This window comes from Hyla sarda, chromosome 9 (genome assembly GCF_029499605.1).
Source record: "Hyla sarda isolate aHylSar1 chromosome 9, aHylSar1.hap1, whole genome shotgun sequence".
Classification (NCBI taxonomy): domain Eukaryota; kingdom Metazoa; phylum Chordata; class Amphibia; order Anura; family Hylidae; genus Hyla; species Hyla sarda.
In genome coordinates, this window is record NC_079197.1 from 158,972,761 (window position 1) to 158,989,803 (window position 17,043).

The following is a 17,043-nucleotide window of genomic DNA, read 5'->3' on the forward strand; positions in this document are numbered from 1 at the left end:
CAGCCTTTATAACACACGGGACATCTTACTTTGTATATTTATAGAGAGTCCGTAAGAGTAAAGGATTATTCAAGCACCAGAAAAAAAAATGGAAACCAACTCAAAGTGGTAAATAAAAAATAAAAAATTGATACTCACCTGCCCCAATCGCCCTGAGCCGCCGTTCGGCCATCTCGTGATCACTATTGCTTCCTAGTTCCTGTGGCACATTCAGGAACTGCCCAATTACAGACTGAAGTGGTGACTTACCGAAGCCAGTTACTGGCTAAGCGAGTAAGTCCTATGGGGTCAATGTGTTACAAGAACAACAGGGACATGGAAGCAGCTGAGAACAACAGAGACCATAAGACCATAAGAATGGCAGTTGTGGGAGATCAGAGCAGATGAGTATCATTTCTTTCTTTTTTTTTTTTTTAGCAATCTGTTGCGCATTTATTGCTGAGGCTGGATAACCCCTTTAAAGGGAACCAAGCATCAGATTTTACCATATATAACATGTGGCAATGCTTTATGTATGGTAAAATCTTCATCCTCACCATCCCTGGGGGACGTTCCTGCCCCATGGGATGATGAGGATATGAAGTTTGTGAGTCTCCCTGCCATCCCCTAAGTAGTTCCCTGGGCGGGGAGCTATAGTTAATTAGTCCCATCGGCCATGCTGTAATCATACCCTCTCCACATGATTGACATCCCACGCGACTGCTCTGTCTGCTTAGGGTTTTCAGTTAATAGCCTATTCTTAAGCCAGTGTTTTCCAACCAGTTTGCCTCCAGCTGTTGCAGAACTATGACTTCCATGCTGGGGCTCAATGCATCCAATTACCCCCAGCACCAGAAAGAGGAGAGTGATTAAGACCAGTGGCTAATTGGCACTCTGACATATTGACCCCAGCACCAGGAAGTAGAACAAGATGGAGACCGGGAGCAGGGATACCAGAGGCAGTGGTGGAGTGCAAGAGGAACGTATAGTTTTTATGTTTAAGCAGGCAGCCTGGTTCATTTAAAAAAAAAATATCTGCCAGAGTACCCCTTTAAGCAAGCAAGCTGTGCTAAAGGTATGGACACACTTATTTAGACCTTGGTGTACCTGGTGTGCACTGAAGGAGACATGGCATGTCAGCTACCCCCTTGTTCTGTGGTTGGGCTCCCAGGGATCATTAAAGAGCACCTATCATCAACTAAACTTTCCCTAATCCCCCTCCCCGTCTGTCCCTGACTCTAACTATCTTTATCCCTGTATTCATTTTTGTTTAATAGCATAGCATCTTCGGTAGCATCTTCATTGTTGAGCAGTATACGAGGGCAGGAAGTGGTCGTGGCCCGGCAGGCGTGACGTCATCAGAAGCCTGGCCGGGCCAGCTTCCGCCCTTCTTCATGTATACTGCGCTCCCTCTCAGGAGCGCGCATACAGGCAGAGTACAGGGGAGGAACGGCAGCCTCCTCCTCTCTGTTTGGCCTCTCCTCTCTGCGCTCAACTGATTCTTGGCCAGCACGCGCGGGCTCTCCTTGTCAGCGGGAGCAGCCTGAAGACGCCGCTGGCTGGCAGAGCCAGCAGAGCGCCCTGCAGGGATGCGCGCACATCGCTCGCTCCCGCCTGTCAATCAGCTGCGCTGAGTATGCGATTTCGGACTCAGCCACCAGGCCGACGTGAGTGCGAAATCACTAAAAAGGGACTCCTAGGGAGACCTCTAGTGAACAAAAGTTTAAACACAAAAAACACATAAAAGTATACAATTTTTTTTCATAGAACCCAATTAGAAAATTAATCTATAGATATTAAACTATAAAATATATTTTTTTTTAATTTGATGCGAGGTACTCTATAATTGATGACCCATCCTAAGAATTCCCTGGGTCAAACAGTAATCAGACAGTAATGTTCAGGTTTCCTGAAATCCTTATTTATAGGGACTAGGGCAAGGATCACGGTAAAATAGCAGGTTACTGTCATGTGACCTCAGTGTAAATGAACAATTGAAAAAGTCCCCATAAGGTCAGGTGATTGCGACGAATCCCATGTGAGCTCTTCCCTCAAAGAGAATCATTGGGGGAGATTTTGCCAGAAAGTTAAACAGATTTGTAAATTACTTATTTAAAAATCTTAACCCTTCCAGTACTTATCAGCTGCTGGATGCTCCATATGAAGTTCTTTTCTTTTTAAATTTCTTTTCTGTCTGACCACAGTGTTCTCTGCTGACACCTCTGTCCATTTTAGGAACTGTCCAGAGTAGGAGCAAATCCCCATAGCAAACCTCTCCTGCTCTGGACAGTTCCTGACATGGACAGAGGTGTCAGCAGAGAGCACTGTGGTCAGACAGAAAAGAAATTCAAAAAGAAAGGAACTTCCTCTGGAGCATACAGCAGCTGATAAGTACTGGAAGGATTAAGATTTTTTTTAAATGGAAGTAATTTAAAAATCTGTTTAACTTTCTGGTACCAGTTGATTTTTTTAAAAAATTGTTTGCCATCGAAGTACCCCTATAATCAGCTATAATGTGTGGAGGAGCGCTACACCAAGTGTATAATTTCCCTACAGTGCAACAACAGGGCAAATGGAGTATGACACATGTCTCACTGAAAACACGTGTCGGGTCCTCCACAGCGAGAGACGTTTTTCATAGATTCTCTCTGTTTAGAGAACTATTGTAAAATCCAAAGAAGAGTCAGCACTCGAGAGTCCCAGCACATATGCAGGTGTCCAACCAGGGTGCCAATGCTGGATTAACCCCTTAAAGGCGAGGCCCATTTTGGCCTTAAGGACCAGACCAATTTTATTTTTGCATTTTCGTTTTTTCCTCCTCATCTTCTAAAAATCATAACTCTTTTATATTTCCATCTACAGACCCATAGGAGGGCTTGTTTTTTTTTTGTCACCAATTGTACTTTGTAATTATGGAAAAATGCAGATAGGACAGGCACTGCTAGCTCTGTGATTAGAGAATGTCACTCGTAGTGTATATAGGGGAGCGCTGTTCACTTCTTGAGATGCAATACAGGACACAAAGAACAAAAGATGCCGGCAACTCACCGCTGCTTCCCAGTCTTCTTTATTAGTGTAAAATACTCATATACAGTAGTCCCTCAAGTTACAATATTAATTGGTTCCGGGACGACCATTGTATGTTGAGACCATTGTATGTTGAAACCATCGTATGTTGAGACCATAAATCTATGGAAACCTGGTAATTGGTTCTGAAGCCCCAAAATGTCATCCACAAATAGGAAAAAGTGAGGATCAAAGGAAAATAAATAGATAACTAATATAGATAAAGCAAATCCTTACATATAAAAGTAAGAAAGATCTGCTGGGAGCTGTAATCACTGTCTATTTCAGTGTTTCCCAACCAGGGCACCTCCAGCTGTTGCAAAACTACAACTCCCAGCATGCCCGGACAGCCTTCGGCTGTCCAGGCATGCTGGGAGTTGTAGTTTTGCAACAGCTGGAAGCACCCTCTTTGGGAAACACTGGTCTATGTAGAGGACAGAAGCTTCTTCAGGGTCCTGTGCAGAACACGCAGTGTCCTCAAAAAAAGGAAAATGGAGCCGCCCTCACCTGATGTCCAAAGGAGCAGCTAACCCTGATACAGGTAAAGTGTACAGAACATGTAATACCTCCCTGTACTGTAGGGGGTGCTACCAGACACCAGTCAGTGCATGCACTTCAGTAAAACAGGTAAAGAGTACAGAACATGTAATACCTCCCTGTACTTTAGGGGGCGCTACCAGACACCAGTCAGTGCATACACTTCAGTAATACAGGTAAAGAGTACAGAACATGTAATACCTCCCTGTACTGTAGGGGGCGCTACCAGACACCAGTCAGTGCATACACTTCAGTAATACAGGTAAAGAGTACAGAACATGTAATAACTCTCTGTACTGTAGGGGGCGCTACCAGACACCAGTCAGAGGATGCAATTTAGGAATACAGGGGTTTTACAAGTAAAATATCCATTCTGATTGTTCGGTTCTTCCAGCCATTGACACGTTTCGCAGATTCCATAGCATTGGATGTTGAGTCTGGTTTCAAGTTACAATGGTCCAGAAAAGACCAATGTATGTTGAATCTATTGTATGTTGAGGCCATTGTAAGTTGAGGGATCACTGTATAGGTTTATGAAAGAGGCTTTCCTTATTTACTTGGATCCTCCCATTTGTTAAGTTTTTAGTCACATGGGGCACATTTATCAAAGCATTTAGTAGGTTTTTTTTTTGCTTAAAATTGTCGAAAAATTGTGCGAAAGTCGCAAAAAAAATTGCATCGCCTGAAAAAACCTACTAAATTTACTCCAGCTCAGACATGGAGCGGAAAAAGCAACTACTAAAGCAAAAAAAGAAAAATTGCTTAAGTGAAAGAAATTTATCAACAGGCTGAAAGCAGTTAATAAATAAGTCGCACATAAGCAAAAAAAATAGTAAGAAAAAAATAACTAAAAAAAAGGTATACATAAGCAAACATTGATAAATGTCCCCCATGGTGTTTTTGTAAGAGTATGGTGATTGGTCAATGTGATTGTACACCTGTATTTAAAGGGGTACTCCGGTGAAAACCTTTTTTCTTTTAAATCAACTGGTGGCAGAAAGTTAAACATATTTGTAAATTACTTCTATTAAAAATCTTAATCCTTCCAGTACTTATTAGCCGATGAATACTACAGAGGAAATTCCTTTCTTTTTGGAACACTGATGACATCACGAGCACAGTGCTCTCTGCTGACATCTCTGTCCATTTTGGCAACCGTGCATAGCAGATGTATGCTAAGGGCAGCATGGTGGCTCAGTGGTTATTACTGCTGCCTTGCAGTGCTGGGGACTTGGGTTCAAATCCCACTAAGAACAACAATAAATAAAGCGTTATTATTATTATAATAAACGTCAGCAGAGAGAACTGTGCTCGTGATGTCATCAGAGAGCATTCCAAAAAGAAAATAATTTCCTCTGTAGTATTCAGCAGCTAATAAGAACAGGAAGGATTAAGATTTTTTAATAGAAGTAATTTACAAATATGTATAACTTTCTGCCACCAGTTGATTTAAAAGAAAAAAGGTTTTCACCGGAGTACCCCTTTAAGCTCTGTGTACTCCTATGGAGTTAAGGCCAGACGAAGCACGTAACCCGTGTGAAACAACTGCTGCTGTCGCCTTCGTACTCCCCCCCCCCCCCCCCCCCCCCCCCCCGATATGTGTCCCTCCCCGTCAGTGACCTGTATATGAGTATTTTGCACTAATAAAGAAGACTAAGAAGCAGCAGTGAGTTGCCGGCATCTTCTGTTCTTTGTACTCTGTACTTTGTAATGACATCACTTATTTTACCATAAAATGTACGGCGCAACCAAACAAATATTATTTATGTGGGAAAATTGAAAAGAAAACCACAATTTAGCAAATTCTGGAAGGTTTTGTTTTTACGCTGTACTCTTTCCAGTAAAAATGACATGTTTTCTTTATTCTGTGGGTCAATACGATTAAAATGATACCCATGATATATGCATTTCTATAATTGTACCGCTTTAAAAAAATCTTAAACCATTTTAACAAAATTAGTATGTTTGAAATTGCCCTATTTTGACCACCTATAACTTTAAAATGTTTCCATATATGGGGCGGTATGAGGGCTCGTTTTTTGCGCCATGATCTGTAGTTTTTATCAGTACCACTTTTGCTTAGGTTTCACTTTTTATACATTTTTAATAAAAAAAAATTTGGGAATAAAATGTGACAAAAAAGCTGAAATTTGGGACTTTTTTTAATTTCTTTACGTTTACGCAGTTCAGCGTACAGGATAATTAACAATATATTTTAATAGTTCAGACTTTTACGCACGTGGCGATACCAAATATGTGTATTAATAATTTGTTTACGTTTTTTTCGGGTAAAATGGGAAAAACGTACGTTTTACTTTTTTATTGAGGGAGGGGATTTTTCAAATTTTTTTACTTTTTTATTTTACTTCTTTTACTTTTTTTTTTTTTACACTTTAATAGTCCTCATAGGGGACTATTTATAACAATCATTTGATTGCTAATACTGTTCAGTGCTATGTATAGGACAGAGCACTGATCAGTATTATCGGTGATCTTCTGCTCTGGTCTGCTCAATCGCAGACCAGAGCAGAAGACCTTTGGAGACGGCCGGAGTCAGGTGAGGGGACCTTCGGCTGCCATGCTGGATGACCGGATCCCCGCGGCAGCGCTGCGGGCGATCCGATCATCCATTCAAAGTACCGCAATGCAGCAGATGCCGTAATCTGTATTGAGGCGCGATTGCAGATGCCCGCCATTACCGGCGGGTCCCTGGCTGCTGATAGCAGCCGGGGCCTGCCGCGCATGACACGAGCACCGATCCGGAGCTCGCGGTCATGGTGGCGTGTAAATGTATGTCATGGTGCGTTAAGTACCACGGCACCATCATGTCCATTTACGTCCATTGTCGTTAAGGGGTTAAGCATACTCTATGGCAAGCAAAGACACAGCACAAATGATGGTGTTCAAGGTGAAGAAAGTGGCTCCATATGTATTGCACTAATGGATATTTGTAAGGGACACGGCAGGTGGTGGGCCTGTGTGGATGATGACGTGAGCCGTGCCAGGGATTGGAGTCTAATGTGCCGCTGGTTTTCACCAGAGCCCGCCGCAAAGCGGGATGGTCTTGCTGCGGCAGGCGGAACCCAGGTCACTACCCCTGGCTTGACTCGTCCACACAGGTTGCTGGGATGTGGCGTGGCACAAAAGGAACAGGCAAGACGTGGTCAAGGTAGTAGTAGGTCAGGTCAGGCGGCACAGGTGCAGGGTCAGGTAACAGAACAAGGAACAGGTACACAGATATCAGGAACACAGGAACACAGTATGCTTTCTCTAGGGCACAAGGCAACAAAGATCCGGCAGGGAACAAAGGAAGAAGCAGATACTTAAAGACAAGGTGCAGGTGTAGACACTTAATTAAATGAGTACTGGCCCTTTAAGTTTAAGAGCTCTGGCGCGCGTGTGCCCTAGAAGGTGGGGGCACGTGCGCCGGGGCTGCGAGAACAGGAAGACCAGGGAGGTGAGTGACGGGCTGGGATTCTCATGCGGGCGCGTCCTGCAATACGAATCCTAGCCCCGCCGACAGCAGGGACATGACAAGAGAGCGCTCACGGCCAACGTGTCTGGCCAGAGCGCAGATGTAACAATATTACATGCAACGTTTTGGCCTGATGGCCTTTCTCATGCTTGAGAAAGGCCATCAGGCCGAAACGTTACCTGTAATATCAATTGGTGCCATACATATGGAGCCACTTTCTTCCCCCTGAACACCATCGTTTGTTCTATGTCTTCGCTTGCAATAGAAAACTATTGTGTTATACCCGAAATCGCCATGAACTGGAGAATTCTCGTTCGTCACCTTTTTTTTATATATATATAACTATTCATAGGCAGCCGGCTGATAACTGATGGTGGGTGCGGGGGTGTACTTAAAAACTGTTTCTGTCTTGATGAAAGTTGTGAAATATGTTAATTCAGGATTTTCCAGGAACTCTGCATTCTTTTTTTCATTTGATGTTTTGTTTTGTTTTTTTGGCACTTTTTCTATTTTATTCCAGTCTATGTACATGAGCAGATGAATTGCTCTGACTTAGTCAATGTTTTCTTCTACTTGATTTATTTGCGGTAAGAGAAAAGCTGGAGCACAGAAAGAGCTTGGGAAAGAAAATGCAGAAGTCGGCGAGTCCTCGTAAGACGAGAGAACATTAACCCTGCGAACCTCTGAGCAAATGTGAGTGAATTGAAAAACGTATTTTCATCATGTGGGAACCTTCTAGTTTTACCAGCCTACATAAATGTAATGCCGTGCAGCCGCACGGCATTACATTTATGTAAGCTGGTTAAACTAGACAGAAGAATCGATGTCTTTCGTAAGGGCTATGAAAATATAGTTTTAAGCAACTTTCTAAATATGTAATTTCCCATAGCGTCTATAACAACATTTGTGAGTTAGGTGTTTTGTATGCCTTATTACTGTTTTAACATTGCTGTATGTTTTACACTTTTGACTTTGATTTGCGCCAGGCAGTTGTAAGGGTCACGGTAGGTGGTGGATCCTCTGGGCCTGTGTGGATGATGACGTGAGCCGTGCCAGGGAGCGGAGTCGAAGGTGCCGTTGGTTTTCACCGGAGCCCGCCGCAAAGCGGGACGGTCTTGCTGTGGCAGGCGGCACCCAGGTTGCTACCCCTGGCATGATTCGTCAACACAGGTTGCTAGGATGTGGCGTGGCACAAAAGGAACAGGCAAGACGAGGTCAAGGTAGCAGTAGGTCAGGGCAGTCGGCACAGGTGCAGGGTCAGGTAACAGAACAAGGATATCAGGAACACAGTATGCTTTCACTAGGGCACAAGGCAACAAAGAGTTCCGGCAGTGAACAAAGGGAGGAGCTCATATTTAAAGACAGGGTGCAGGTGTAGACACTTAATTAAGTGAGTACTGGCCCTTTAAATGTAAGAGCTCCGGCGCGGGGGCACGCGCACCAGGGCTGCGAGAACAGGAAGACCAGGGAGGTGAGTGATGGGTTAGGATTCGCATGCGGGCGTGCCCCGCAATGCGAATCCCAGCCCCGCCGGCAGTGGGGACATGGCAAGAGAGCGCTCACGGCCAACGTGTCTGGCCGGAGTGCGGATGTTACAGCAGTGCTGTGGCTGAGAAAGGGTTAACCACACAAAAACTGTAGGAACCTTCTAGATGGAAGACGGTGATCAACCTAGCACAGTCTCTCTTCAGGAAGAAGGGCGGGTCAATGTGGAGCAGTCTAAGTGAGTTCAGGAGAGAGGAGTAAGGAGAATTTGTCTGGCATCTTATCCCCTATCCAAAGGATAGGGGATAAGATGTTAGATCGCCGCGGTCCCGCTGCTGGGGACCCCGGGGATCGCCACTGCTGCACCCCGCCATCATTACTGCACAGAGCGAGTTCGCTCTGTGCGTAATGACGGGCGATATCGGGGCCGGAGCAGCGTGACATCATGGCTCCGCCCCTCATGACATCACGGCTCGTCCCCTTAATGCAAGTATATGGCAGGGGGCGTGACGACCGCCACGTCCCCTCCCATAGACTTGTATTGATGGGGGCGGGCCGTGACGTCACGAGGGGCGGAGCCGTGACATAACGATGCTCCGGCCCCTGTATTGCCCGTCATTACGTGCAGAGCGATCTCGCTCTGCGCAGTAATAATAGCGGGGTGCTGCAGCAGCGATCCACTGGGTCCCCAGTAGCGGGACCCCGGCGATCTGACCTTTGGATAGGGGATAAGATGTCTAGGGGTGGAGTACCCCTTTAAGTGTGAGATGAGCTATGATTGGCTAAGGCTGCACACACCCCCTCAGCATTTCCTGTGTTTGGCCTTCTGTCAGGCCAGCAGGAGTCCAAAGCCTGTGCAAAAGATGGGGGGGGGGGGGGGGGGAATGTGCTCTGGACAAGTAGGGAGACACCTAGTGGCAGCTTTTTTAAACACAAATAAAACATAGAAAACCTCTTTTTTTTTTTTTTTTTTTAAACAAAGTATAGTAGAAAGATTTTTTTAATTACCATAAGGAGTGCAGTAGCTAATATCAGTTTTAATGAGAGGGGCCATTTAAGTGGAACTCAATAGACTTTTGTCTTTTCTTAACCTTATGGACTATGTCACATAAAAAACATCAGGAAAAAAAAACACCTACAAAATGCATATCTGGGAGACGGAAAATAAATGTATTTCTTCTATTGCTGTTATTCTTAAAATGTAAAAAATAAAAATAAAAAAAAGTGTTGTACTGTTTTGTGTCCGCAGTTTTTATGCAAACCTATGTGTTGATGGTTACAGTCCGCAAATAAACCCGAGTGTAGTGTAACCCTGCTATATCTCTCTTCCAGATATTGCAGTAGGTTTATTTGCAGTCCTATGGAAACACAGATAACACGTCGTGTCACACCGTCAGTCTGCAGAGTCAGCACTGCTGCATCCACCAGTGAATCCGTCCTCCAGCGGAAAAATGCATTTACATTTTACGGTACTGCTCAAGGCTACTGTATTAAAATGAAGGCATCTAGGGATGGTATCAGCACCAGGCAAATCAGGGCTTCTGGGCTATGACTATATGTCCTAAAGCAACGTCTTCACACAGCGTGTTTCCAGCTATAGCAAAACTACAATTCCCAGCATGCCCGGACAGCCGAAGGCTGTCCGGGCATGCTGGGAGTTGTAGTTTTGCAAACTGTTTGGAAAACACTTGTGGTGTCTCGGTACCGTATTGCATACCGTACCTTGTATGGTGGTCCCCAAAGTCAGAGTAACTACGCTCGTGTAGGGTCCCCCAAGTGGGACAGCCCCTAGTCGCCTCTCCTCTATTCTAATTCTATAATGTTTATGTATGTATATATTTAATAATAACGCATATTTAATATAATGTATATTAGTATACTTCCCTTGTTAGCGTCGCAGGACCTTCGGTCATGTGACCATGTTAATTCCTCTATGGTATGTTAGAGGACCTTTGGAGGTCCTTGGATCACATGTTACCCATAATCCTTTGTAATGGTGATTGACACAAGTCTTGGACCAATTAGCTCTAGTCCAGCCCCTGCCCATATAAGGGAGCTGTAGCCAATGATCGCTCTCTTGGGTTGCTGCTCTCGTGGATGCCGGACTAGCAGGATGGATCTGCACAACTTTCAAAGACACGCTAGGCCAGAAAATCGACCGGCCTCAGCCTAAACTAAACCGTGAGTTCTAAACTAATCCCTGCTAAAGCTAGCGTGTCTACTGGACCGCAACTAAATCCCCTAAATCCAGTGGAACAGCGCATATCAGTCTACGGACTCTAAATTGCTTAAGGTCGCAACCTTTGTCAAGTCAGAGTAACTAAGCTCAGGTAGGGTCCCCCAAGTGGGACAGCCCCTAGTCGCCTCTCCTCTATTCTAATTCTATAATGTTTATGTATGTATATATTTAATAATAACGTATATTTAATATAATGTATAGTATACTTACCTTGTTAGCATCGCAGGACCTTCGGTCATGTGACCATGTTAATTCCTCTATGGTATGTTAGAGGACCTCTGGAGGTCCTTGGGTCACATGTTACCCATAATCCTTTGTAATGGTGATTGACAGAAGTCTTGGACCAATTAGCTCTAGTCCAGCCCCTGCCCATATAAGGGAGCTGTAGCCAATTATCGCTCTCTTGGGTTGCTGCTCTCGTGGATGCCGGACTAGCAGGATGGATCTGCACAACTTTCAAAGACACGCTAGGCCAGAAAATCGACCGGCCTCAGCCTAAACTAAACCGTGAGTTCTAAACTAATCCCTGCTAAAGCTAGCGTGTCTACTGGACCGCAACTAAATCCCCTAAATCCAGTGGAACAGCACATATCAGTCTACGGACTCTAAATTGCTTAAGGTTCCAACCTTTGTCAAGTCAGAGTAACTAAGCTCAGGTAGGGTCCCCCAAGTGGGACAGCCCCTAGTCGCCTCTCCTCTATTCTAATTCTATAATGTTTATGTATGTATATATTTAATAATAACGTATATTTAATATAATGTATATTAGTATACTTCCCTTGTTAGCGTCGCAGGACCTTCGGTCATGTGACCATGTTAATTCCTCTGTGGTATGTTAGAGGACCTTTGGAGGTCCTTGGGTCACATGTTACCCATAATCCTTTGTAATGGTGATTGACACAAGTCTTGGACCAATTAGCTCTAGTCCAGCCCCTGCCCATATAAGGGAGCTGTAGCCAATTATCGCTCTCTTGGGTTGCTGCTCTCGTGGATGCCGGACTAGCAGGATGGATCTGCACAACTTTCAAAGACACGCTAGGCCAGAAAATCGACCGGCCTCAGCCTAAACTAAACCGTGAGTTCTAAACTAATCCCTGCTAAAGCTAGCGTGTCTACTGGACCGCAACTAAATCCCCTAAATCCAGTGGAACAGCACATATCAGTCTACGGACTCTAAATTGCTTAAGGTCGCAACCTTTGTCAAGTCAGAGTAACTAAGCTCAGGTAGGGTCCCCCAAGTGGGACAGCCCCTAGTCGCCTCTCCTCTATTCTAATTCTATAATGTTTATGTATGTATATATTTAATAATAACGTATATTTAATATAATGCATAGTATACTTACCTTGTTAGCATCGCAGGACCTTCGGTCATGTGACCATGTTAATTCCTCTATGGTATGTTAGAGGACCTTTGGAGGTCCTTGGTCACATGTTACCCATAATCCTTTGTAATGGTGATTGACACAAGTCTTGGACCAATTAGCACTAGTCCAGCCCCTGCCCATATAAGGGAGCTGTAGCCAATGATCGCTCTCTTGGGTTGCTGCTCTCATGGATGCCGGACTAGCAGGAAGGATCTGCGCAACTTTCAAAGACACGCTAGGCCAGAAAATCGACCGGCCTCAGCCTAAACTAAACCGTGAGTTCTAAACTAAACCCTGCTAAAGCTAGCGTGACTACTGGACCGCAACTAAATCCCCTAAATCCAGTGGAACAGCACATATCAGTCTACGGACTCTAAATTGCTTAAGGTCCCAACCTTTGTCAAGTCAGAGTAACTAAGCTCAGGTAGGGTCCCCCAAGTGGGACAGCCCCTAGTCGCCTCTCCTCTATTCTAATTCTATAATGTTTATGTATGTATATATTTAATAATAACGTATATTTAATATAATGTATATTAGTATACTTCCCTTGTTAGCGTCGCAGGACCTTCGGTCATGTGACCATGTTAATTCCTCTATGGTATGTTAGAGGACCTTTGGAGGTTCTTGGTTCACATGTTACCCATAATCCTTTGTAATGGTGATTGACAGAAGTATTGGACCAATTAGCTCTAGTCCAGCCCCTGCCCATATAAGAGAGCTGTAGCCAATTATCGCTCTCTTGGGTTGCTGCTCTCGTGGATGCCGGACTAGCAGGACTGATCTGCGCAACTTTCAAAGACACGCTAGGCCCGAAAATCGACCGGCCTCAGCGGAACTAAACCGTGAGTTCTAAACTAATCCCCGCTAAAGCTAGCGTGACTACTGGACCGCAACTAGAACCCCTAAATCCAGTGGAACAGCGCATATCAGTCTACGGACTCTAAATTGCTTAAGGTCCCAACCTTTGTCAATCTCCAAGAGAATTTACATTTGTGAAGACTGTTCCTGTTGTGAAGCTTGCATAAAATCTTCAGTAAAAGTTCCAACTGTTTTCAGCAAACTCTCCGGTTGTGGACATTCAATTGTTCTATACCTCCCTTTCGCATTACAAGCATTACGGAGGAGCCCTCACCCTGGCGTCACAAATAGAAAGGGTTAACCAGACACCCTTTAGTCACCGCACAGCTACACCCCCTATACCCTACTCCCCCAGGCTATCACACACTGTCTAAGGGTACGTTCATATGGGCGGATTTATTTGCGGGTTTTCCGCTGCGTATTTGAAAGGGAGCGGGCTCTTCTCGGCTGTCCGCAGCAGATTTTCCGTGGTGGAACTTGCGCTGCGGAAAATCCACCGCAGACCCTACTGACTTCAATGGGGCTTATGGTGGATTTTCCGCAGTGTAAATTCCACCGCGGAAAATCTGCTGCAGACAGCCAGGAAGAGCCCGCCCCCTTTCAAATATGCAGAGGGAAAGCCGGAAATAAATCCGCCCGTGTGAACGTACCCTTACACATTTCGAGCTGAGATTAATTAGATAGTTAAAACATGGCTGCTTTCTTCTAGAAACAGATCTACACTACTCCCAAGGACTGTATCTAATACTGCATCTCCGCCCCATTGACTTTAAAGGGGTACTCCGGTGGAAAATAATAATAATAATTTTTTTTTTTTATCAACTGGTTCCATAAAGTTAAACAGATTTGTAAATTATTTCTATTAAAAAAATGTAATCCTTCCAGTACTTATCAGCTGCTGTATGCTCCACAGGAAGTTGTGTAGTTCTTTCCAGTCTGACCACAGTGCTCTCTGCTGACACCTCTGTCCATGTCAGGAACTGTCCAGAGCAGGAGGGGATTTGCTTTTACTCTGGACAGTTCCTGACATGGACAGAGGTGTCAGCAGAGAGCACTGTGGTCAGACAGAAAGGAAATTCAAAAACTGTGGAGCTGTGGAGCATGAAGAAGCTGATAAGTACTGGACGGATTAACATTTTTAAATAGAAGTAATTTACAAATCTGTTTAACTTTTTGGCACAAGTTGATTTAAAAAAAAAAAATTCCACCGGAGTACCCCTTTAAAGGGAAACTTACTGCAGGGTCACCCTGCACTAACTTGAATATACAATTTAGTGCGGAAATCATTGTAACCATCGAGTTCCTAATATGTTAACTCCTTGTTGAGAGCAATAGAGGCGGCTGCTGCAGTATGTGCAAAGCTTCGTACTGCCCCTGTCATGCTGTGAAATCGAAGCAGGGATTAATATTTATGGGGGGGGGGGTGACTTCGGACGGAGAGGTCACAATTTTTTAAACCCTCTGTGCCCGGGCTGCCAAGCAAAACAAAACAAACTTTAACTCACCTTGCTACATTACCCCGTTGCGCTGATATCAATGTCCCGTTCTCCGGTCCCCGACTTCTTCCGTTTCCTCTAAGTCGAAGAGTCACGTGACACTCAGCGTATCATCGGCCGCAGCAGTGGTCGGGGACTGGAGAACGGGACATTGATATCAGCACAACGGGGGAATGTAGGAAGGTGAGTTAAAGTTTGTTTTGTTTCGCTGGGCAGCCCGGGTACATAGGGTTAAAAAAAAAAAAAAAAGGCACCGGAGTACTTCTTTAACATAACAAACAACTATATTCAACCAGACAGAGATATTCAGGATGGCTGCACCAATTTTCGACGTCTAAGAAACAGGGTCACCCGCACTATTTACCTGTGTATTATGTAAGAGCGGCTGACCCTGCCGACAGATTCACTTCATACAGCTTCTCCCATGAATAAAAGATATGGCCGTCTCCAGCCTGTGCTACACAATTTACATATGGTAATTCTTATTGACATTACTGGGAGGTGGGCATAAGACACCAGGAGCAATGCTGTTTACGTAACCCTAGAAGGGGTTAATGTTCTCTGTGTCGCCACTTCTAGTCGGCCTGGATCGTTTCGGTTGAGTCTATATCTACATTTGGACTGTATCTTTGGAGTTAACACTGTAAGTGCTAGAGGATTGAAACAATTCTTGGTCAAGTTTACAACCGTGTTGAGTCACATTTAAGCGTACCTGTCATATCACAGAAAAATAATACTTCTATATGTTACTCACTGGGTCGTGCAGATGCTTTACATGTCTTTTTTATGTGTCTGGCTTCTGTATTTAGCTCACAAATCCCTCCGTTCTGCTGCTCACCCATTCTGACATCCACTGCTCATGAAGGGGCGTGTCCGAGGCCAGCACTGAGCCCGCCCTCACTCACCATGCATTCACTTCCTTCCTGAGTTTGCTGTGCTGGGTCCCTTGATCCAATCACTGCAGGCTGCTCTGTAATCCCCTCCTCTTGGTTTTCAAACAGGAGTCTGATAGGACAGGAGTGAGCACAAGAGAGCACTAGTCCTACCCTCAAACCTGGACTTTGTCCCTGCCTGTGTTTTAGCTGGGACAAAAATTATGCTGCAGCCGGACTGGATTATGTTATGGGTGGTATGGGGACCCCTAGTGGTCTTTTTTTAATAGCCATGATTTCTATAAAAAGGAGATTTTTATTAAGTTTATTATAAAGGTTAAAGGGGTACTTCGGTGGAAAACTTTTTTTATTTTTATTTTTATTTTAAATCAACTGGTGCCAGAAAGTTAAACAGATTTGTAAATGACTTCTATAAAAAAAAAATCTTAATCCTTCCAGTACTTATTAGCTGCTGAATACTACAGAAAAAAGTCTTTTCTTTTTGGAACACAGTGCTCTCTGCTGACTTTTTGGAACACAGAGCTCTCTGCTGACATCATGAGCACAGTGCTCTCTGCTGACACCTCTGTCCATTTTAGGAACTGTCCAGAGCAGCATATGTTTGCTATGGGGATTTTCTCCTACTCTAGACAATTCTTAAAATGGACAGAAATGTCAGCAGAGAGCACTGTGCTCGTGGTGTCAGCAGACAGCTCTGTGTTCCAAAAAGAAAAGAATTTCCTCTGCAGGATTCAGCAGCTAATAAGTACTGGGAGGATTAAGATTTTTTTTTTTATAGAAGTCATTTACAAATCTGTTTAAAGTTTCTGGCATCAGATGATTTAAAAATAAATAAATAAATAAAAAGTTTTCCACCAGAGAACCCCTTTAATGTTTTGCCAAGATTCTGACAGTGCCCATTTAACCCCATGGGCACAAATGCACCCAAACACCACCATTATAGGAGATCTCATCCATGCAGACCCCCTTTGACAAAGAATGTTGAGGCCACATGGAAGATGCCCAGGTTCCAGGTACTGTGACACTACCACTACCAATTCCACTGGAAGTACTACAACTCTCAGAAAGCCCTACATAACATCTGCCATTACCCCATAGGTTAGGCCAGTGTTTTCCAACCAGGGTGCCTCCAGCTGCTGCAAAACTACAACTCCCAGCATGCCCGGACAGCCGAAGGCTGTCCGGGCATGCTGGGAGTTGTAGTTTTGCAACAGCTGGAGGCACCCTGTTTGGGAAACACTAGGTTAGACCTATGTATTGCTGACATTCTGTAGGGTTTGATGTGTTGACATCCTTAGTTCTGACTAGAGATGAGCGAACTTACAGTAAATTCGATTCGTCACGAACTTCTCGGCTCGGCAGTTGATGACTTTTCCTGCATAAATTAGTTCAGCTTTCCGGTGCTCCGGTGGGTTGGAAAAGGTGGATACAGTCCTAGGAGACTCTTTCCTAGGAATGTATCCACCTTTTCCAGCCCACCGGAGCACCGGAAAGCTGAACTAATTTACGCAGGAAAAGTCATCAACTGCCGAGCCGAGAAGTTCGTGACGAATCGAATTTACTGTAAGTTCGCTCATCTCTAGTTCTGACATGTAGAAGAGACACACAGGAATCGTGTAGTTTCCATTAATGATACAGTCAGTACAAAGCC